Here is an 8064-nt window from a genome sequence, read left to right as displayed (position 1 = left end):
ATGTTTGCATGCAGCTTTATTAACTCAATCAGTTTGCCAACTGATATGTGATTGTTAAGGGAATTTTTATCAATGATGACTAATTATGTATACATTTCAATCAGGACTGACTAGTCCAAATGCTATTATGAGGCACATATGAATACATACGAATTTTCTCTCTTGCTCCCATTCCCAATTGTATATAATATAGTCAGGAGTTTAGTAACAATGACGGTCTGTTCCTTTGTACAAATGAATGAACTATCTCCAGATGGCAGGGACGGACTATCTCCAGACTGTCTAGAATGCTGATTTATACTGACTGACCTTGGCTTCAGGCGAGGAGGAAAGGCTCGAGAACTATAGGGCCTCTCTACCGGTGTCATGAAAGAGATAGAACATTTAGAAAACGCTGACGTCATTTTCAGTTTATAACCTGTGGAAAAATGTGTATGTAACCAGTACTCTCTTGAATTAAACGCTGTTACCTGACTTTTAAGACCGGGGCTCTGTCTATTCTTATAAAAATATAGGGTCTTACAAGCCCTTCGAATGCATTGACAGAGTATTGAATTCTGATTGGGAAATAATACAGAGGAATTTAGAATTCCTTCAACAGTGATACGTATTATTTTAATGTATTTATTTATTTGCTTAATGGGGGGCTCTGCCCCACCTCCCTTGAATGACGGGTCGCCACTGGGAATATCAGATGTTTGGGTTTCTAAATAGATCCACAATGTCAGTAGGACATTCCATTTGTGTGGTTTGCTATGATAAATATGGCCAGTAGGTGTTGCTCTAACTACTTGACTACAACTTTGAAGAAACCTGCCAGTAGTTATTTTCTCCACCTTCTCTGTCTCTCTACCTCCCTCTCTCTCTCCCCATCTCTCCCTCCCTCACTATCATTCCCTTTCTTCATCTCTCAGGTGGAGGGTCAGAGAGTGTGTGTGTGTGTGTGTGTGTGTGTGTGTGTGTGCATCAGAGTGTGTGTTTTCATTCATGTATGCCTCTATCTGGCTCCTGGGAGTGTGTGCAAGTGGTAGTCATGGATTTTCCTCTTTACCTCTCCAGTCTCCTCTCTGTTTTCATCCACTGCTCAGGTAAGACATTTGAGGTTTTTGTGATTGTGTATTTCTGAAATAATCAAAACTTGGAAAATGGCGCAGAAGAGGATGGCTGTCATTTTACATGCCCGTAATCAATTGTGCTATTATTTTTATTTTTTTTCATTGTTCGTAACTTATTTTTGAACTTATTTTGTACATAATGTTGCTGTTACCATCTCTTACGACCAAAAATAACTTCTGGACATCAGAACATGGATTACTCACCACAGACTGGAAGAAGCTTTTTCCTTTAACGAGTCCGACGAGAAAGATATACTGCTCTCCTGGGAACAAGCCCAGATCCACGTCATTTGTGTGAAGAAAAGACAGAGGAAAAGAGGATGCAGATCAGGCTGCCTTTTGAGAATCTGTAGGCGAGCGAGTAAACTCCCACTGCCATCAATTCTACTTGCTAACATGCAATCATTGTAAAATAAAATGGATGACCTACAATTGCGATTATCCTACCAACAGGACATTAAGAACTGCAATGTCCAATGTTTCACCGTTTCGTGGCTGAAAGACGACACGGACAATTTATGCTAGAAGGATTTTCAATGCATCAGCAGAACAGAGAAGGTACGTCTGGGAAGACGAGGGGTGGGTGCGTGTGTCTTTTTGTCAATAACAGCTGGTGTGCGATGTATAATATTAAAGAAGCCTCGAGGTATTGCGCGCCTGAGGTAGAGTACGTTATGACGAGCTGTAGACAACACAATCTACAAAGAGAGTTCTCATCTATATTATTCGTAGCCGTCTATTTACCACCACAAACCGGTGCTGGCACTAAGACCGCTCTCAACCAACTCTATAAGGCCATAAGCAAACAAGAAAATGCTCACCCAGAAGCAGCGCTCCTGGTGGCCGGGGACTTCAATGCAGACAAAATTTAAATCAGATATACACAATTTTTACCAGCACGTCACATGTGCAACCAGAGGAAATAGAACTCTAGTCCACCTTTACTCCACAAACAGAGATTCATACAAAGCTCTCCCTCACCCTCCATTTGTCAAATCTGAACATAATTATATCCTCCTGATTCCTGCTTACAAGCAAAAACTAAAGCAGGAAGTACCAGTGACTCGCTCAATACGGAAATGGTCAGATGGCGCGGATGCTACTCTACAAGACTGTTTTGCTAGGACAGACTGGAATATGTTCCGGGATTCATCCACTGGCATTGAGGAGTATTCGACCTCAGTCATCAGCTTCATCAATAAGTGCATTGACGACGTCGTTCCCAAAGTGACAGTATGTACATACAGTATCCCAACCAGAAGCCATGGATTACAGGCAACATCCGCATCAAGCTAAAGGCTAGAGCTGCCGCTTTCAAGGAGCGGGACACAAATCCGGACGCCTATAAGAAATCCTGCTATGCCCTTAGACAAACCATCAAACAAGCAAAGCATCAATACAGGACTAAGATTGAATCCTACTACACTGGCTCTGATGCTCGTCGGATGTGTCAGGGCTTGAAAACTATTACGGACAACAAAGGGAAACCCAGACACTAGCTGCCCAGTGACACGAGCCTACCAGACGAGCTAAATGGCTTTTATGCTCGCTTCGAGGCAAGCAACACTGAAGTCCCTGTGCCCAAGGAAGCGAAGGAAACTTGCCTAAATGATTACCGCCCCGCAGCACTCACGTCAGTAGCCATGAAGTGCTTTGAAAGGCTGGTCATGGCTCACATCAACACCATTATCCTAGAAACCCTAGACCCACTCCGATTCGCATACCACCCCAACAGGTCCACAGATGACACTGATAAATTTGTCCAGTATGGCTGTAGTGCTCCAAGCAACAAGGCACACTTGTTGGGGCAACATGAGATACAGTTCAGCCTTTAGAGGAAGCAGAGCTTCAAGTAGGTTGTTGAAAATTCTCTCTGGTATGCTGGGTGTTTGGTGGTATAGATGAAGAGTGACGCAAAAAAACATGCTGTCAATCAGATGACTTTGACTTTGAAAGAGTACCTGCAGGTCCAACCCCACCATTCAGCATCCAGTCCACACATCTACCCGCATCAGTCCTCCGCTCCTGTATGGACTACTCTACCACCAGCTGGGCCTCTGTCCATGGCCATGACACCAGTGCCCGGCTGGGCCTCTGTTCATGATCTCCACACCTATGCTCGGCTGTCCCTCGGTTAGACCCATCCTCTGCTCCTTACGGGTTAGGCATTATGATGGAGCAAGCGATCAGTCGCTCTCCATTTTCAGTTAATTATATATAATTGTAATTATTTGTGTTAAATTGTTTGTCCCTGTGGTGTTTATTTAACTGTATATACAGCATCATACTCAAAAGCATTCTCCCCTTCCTCTTAATTTACTCTGTAATTACATTTCACCCAATTAATGTCAGTCTTTGAATGGTGTATAAACTATTTAATGTTCCTGCTTGTGTGCTATGTGCACTGATTTCAAACAATTAAGATTATGTTTATCATTCTCAGTCTTCCTCCAATTCTGTCTTCAATGACTTCCTTGATTTACAATCAAAACAACTTAGCTAACAAAGAGACAGGTTTTCATAATAAAAAGTTATGGATGATGATGATGATGACAGATTTACAGGCTGAGAGGAACGAGGATTGGAAAAGAAAGCAATAAAAACGATTCAAGGCTAAATACAGTAGCCGTGTTGGGATCAAATAAAATAAATTGTATTTATAAAGCCCTTCTTACATCAGCTGATGTCACAAAGTGCTGTACAGAAACCCAGCCTAAAACCCCAAACAGCAAGTAATGCAGGTGTAGAAGCACGTTGGCTAGGAAAAACTCCCTAGAAAAGCCAGAACCAAAGAATAAACCTAGAGAGCAACCAGGCTATGAGGGGTGGCCAGTCCTCTTCTGGCTGTGCCGGGTGGAGATTATAACAGAACATGGCCAAGATGTTCAAATGTTCAAAGATAACCAGCGTTGTCTAATAATAATCACAGTGGTTGTTGAGGATACAACAGGTCAGCACCTCAGGAGTAAATGTCAGTTGGCTTTTCATAGACGATTATTCAGAGTATCTCTACTGCTCCTGCTGTCTCTAGAGAGTTGAAAACAGCAGGTCTGGGACAGGTAGCACGTCCGGTGAACAGGTCAGGGTTCCATAGCCGCAGGCAGAACAGTTGAAACTGGAGCAGCAGCACGGCTAGGTGGACTGGGGACAGCTAGGAGTCATCAGGCCAGGTAGTCCTGAGGCATGGTCCTAGGGCTCAGGTCCTCCGAGACAGAGAAAGAAAGAGAGAAAGAGAATTAGAGAGAGCATACTTAAATTCACACAGGACACCGGATAAGACAGGAGAAATACTCCAGATAAAACAGACTGACCCTAGCCCCCCGACATAAACAACTGCAGCATAAATACTGGAGGCTGAGACAGGAGGGGTCGGGAGACACTGTGGCCCCATCCGACGACACCCCCGGACAGGGCCAAACAGGCAGGATATAACCCCACCCACATTGCAAAAGCACAGCTCCCACACCACTAGAGGGATATCTTCAACAACCAACTTACCATCCTGAGACAAGGCCGATTATATCCCACAAAGATCTCCGCCATGGCACAACCCAAGGGGGGGGCGCCAACCCGGACAGGAAGATCACGTCAGTGACTCAATCCACTCAAGTGACACACCCCTCCTAGGGACGGCATGGAAGAGCACCAGTAAACCAGTCCCTCAGCCCCTATAATAGGGTTAGAGGCAGAGAATCCCAGTGGAGAGAGGGGAACCGGGCAGGCAGAGACAGCAAGGGCGATTCGTTGTTCCAGTGGCTTTCCTTTCACCTTCACATTCCTGGTCCAGACTACACTCAATCATAGGACCTACTGAAGAGATGAGTCTTCAATAAAGACTTAAAGGTTGAGGCCGAGTCTGTCTCTCACATGGATAGGCAGACCATTCCATAAAAATGGAGCTCTACAGAAGAAAACCCTGCCTCCAGCAGTTGGCTTAGAAATTCTAGGGACAGTAAAGGAGGCCTGCGTCTTGTGACTGTAGCATACGTGTAGGTATGTAAGGCAGGACCAAATCGGTAAGATAGGTAGGAGCAAGCCCATGTAATGCTTTGTAGTTTAGCAGTAAAACCTTGAAATCAGCCCTTGCCTTAACAGGAAGCCAGTGTAGAGACGTTAGCACTGGAGTAATATGATCACATTTTTGGGGGATCTAGTCAAGATTCTAGCAGCCGTGTTTAGCACTAACGGAAGTTTATTTTGTGCTTTATCCGGTTAGACGGAAAGTAGAGCATTGCAGTAGTCTAACCTAGAAGTGACAAAAGCATGGATTAATTTTTCTGCATCATTTTTGGACAGAAAGTTTCTGATTTTTGCAATGTCTTGATATGTTCATCAAAAGAGAGATTAGGGTCCAGAGTAACGCCGAGATCCTTCACAGTTTTATTTGAGACGACTGTACAACCATCAAGATTTATTGTCAGATACAACAGAAGATCTCTTTGTTTCTTGGGACCTAGAACAAGCAACTCTGTTTTGTTCCAGTTTAAAAGTAAATTTACATTTGTAGCCATCCCCTTCCTTATGTCTGAAACATAGGCTTCCAGGGAGGGCAATTTTGGGGCTTCACCATGTTTCATCGAAATGTACAGCTGTGTGTCAACTGCATAGCAGTGAAAGTTAACATTATGTTTCCGAATGACATCACCAAGAGGTAAAATATATAGTGAAAACAATAGTGGTCCTAAAACAGAAGGTTGAGGAACACCGAAATGTACAGTTGATTTGTCAGAGGACAAACCATCCACAGAGACAAACATATCTTTCTGACAGATTAGATCTAAACCAGGCCAGAACTTGTCCGTGTAGACCAATTTGGGTTTCTAATCTCTCCAAAAGAATGTGGTGATCAATGGTATCAAAAGCAGCACTAAGGTCTAGGAGCATGAGGACAGATGCGGAGCCTCGGTCTGACGACATTAAAAGGTCATTTACCACCTTCACAAGTGCAGTCTCAGTGCTGTGATGGGGTCTAAAACCAGACTGATGTGTTTCGTATACATTGTTAGTCTTCAGGAAGCAGTGAGTTGCTGCGCAACAGCCTTTTCAAAATTATTTGAGAGGAATGGGAGATTCGATATAGGCCGATAGTTTCTAATATTTTCTGGGTCAAGTTTTGGCTTTTTCAAGAGGCTTTATCACTGCCACTTTTAGTGAGTTTGGTACACATACGGTCGATAGAGAGCCGTTTATTATGTTCAACATAAGAGGGTCAAGCACAGGAAGCAGCTCTTTCAGTAGTTTAGTTGGAATAGGGTCCAGTAGGCAGCTTGATGGTTTAGAGGCCATGATTATTTTCATCAATGTGTCAAGAGATATAGTACTAAAAAACTTGAGTGTCTCCCTTGATCCTAGGTCCTGGCACAGTTGTGCAGACTCAGGACAACTGAGCTTTGAGATTGAGATTTAAAGAGGAGTCCGTAATTTGATTTAAAGTCGCCAATGACTAGGGTTTTCAATTTGTTAGAGCTAATGGTGGGAGTTTTCGGCGCCTCAGACCCCGTAACGGGAGGAGTAGAGACCAGAGAAGGCTAGGCCTCTGACTCCGACTCACTGCTTAATGGGGAGAACTGGTTGAAAGTTTCTGTCGGCTGAATGAGCGACACTGGTTGAGCATTCTTACAGCATTTCCTTCCAGAAGCCATGAGAAAGTTGTCCGGCTGCATGGACTGTGCGAGGGAATTTATACTACTATCTGTACTTACTGGTGGCACAGACGCTGTTTCATCCTTTCCTACACTGAAATTACCCTTGCCTAACGATTGCATCTGAAGCTGGGCTTGCAGCACAGCTATCCTCACCGTAATGCAATCGTTCTCCTGTATATTATGAGTACAGCGACTGCAATTAGAAGGCATCATGTTAATGTTACTACTTAGCTTCGGCTGGTGGAGGTCCTGACGAACCATGTCCAGATAAAGCGTCCGGAGTGAAAAAGTTGAATGAAAAAAGTCAAGCGAGGGAAAAGCTAGAAATATAAAAGTAAAAACCGTAAAGTTGGCAGGCAGAAAAGTAAGGTTAGCAACAAAACGCACGGCAGCACGTAAACAAGTCTACAAGTTGTGACTGGAAATGACGAGAGGAAAAGGAAGTCACGTTCAGAGTGAAAGAGGATGTTTGGTCGGCAACGGTGAGTATGTTCATTCTTGGTAGAAATTGCATCCCGAATTCTCTACACTAGTTAATTGCTGGTGGCACAACCTCGACTAACTTGTTGGACGACGGCTTCTTGAATATATCCTCTGTAAATTTACCCCAAATTAGCCTGGTAAAGGTACTGCTTTTTTCTCCATTCTTCTTCACTTCATATATTTATCGTCAATGTTTGAATAATCTTCATTGTTAAAGTTAACACAGCTCCCTGGTGGTCTAGTGGTTAGGATTTGATGCTCTCACGGCTGTAATCCGGGTTCGATTCCTGGTTAGGGAATTATATATTTGCCTCTCGGCGTAATGTTTTTGATGGTGATGAGTAGAAGACATATATGCTACATAGGCTACAACAAAAAATGTCATATATTTTTTTTGTGTCAATGGGAGAATTACATCCTAATGAATAGCCAGCTGGCTCTGGTTCATGACATTGGTGGGACCTACAGATTCTCAGACTACCCATCCATCACCATCCATCCAAAGACAACCACTTTATTTTCCTATTTCAGAGGAAATTATATTATAACTCAATGCATTCATGCAACACTGAGATGAAAACTGGCAGCCCTTGCCTTAACAGTGCCCTTTGCGTGTTTATTACAGCCTGAGCATGTGTGTGAAAGGGGCTGATGAATTGTGATATCCACTTTATCTAGACCAATAGTCAGATTCAGACTCTCTTATTATAAAGAGGAAAGAAATCTTTCGGACTAGGCTACTGTTGGTGCTCAGCTCACCCCTTCCCTCTCTGTCTTATTTCTTCTGTCTTTCTTCCCCCTGCAGAGATGGATTGCGTGCC

The sequence above is a fragment of the Oncorhynchus tshawytscha genome, linkage group LG17 (assembly GCF_018296145.1).
Source record: "Oncorhynchus tshawytscha isolate Ot180627B linkage group LG17, Otsh_v2.0, whole genome shotgun sequence".
NCBI lineage: Eukaryota > Metazoa > Chordata > Actinopteri > Salmoniformes > Salmonidae > Oncorhynchus > Oncorhynchus tshawytscha.
The sequence above is the reverse complement of the archived record's forward strand: the minus strand, read 5'-3'. Positions refer to the sequence as shown.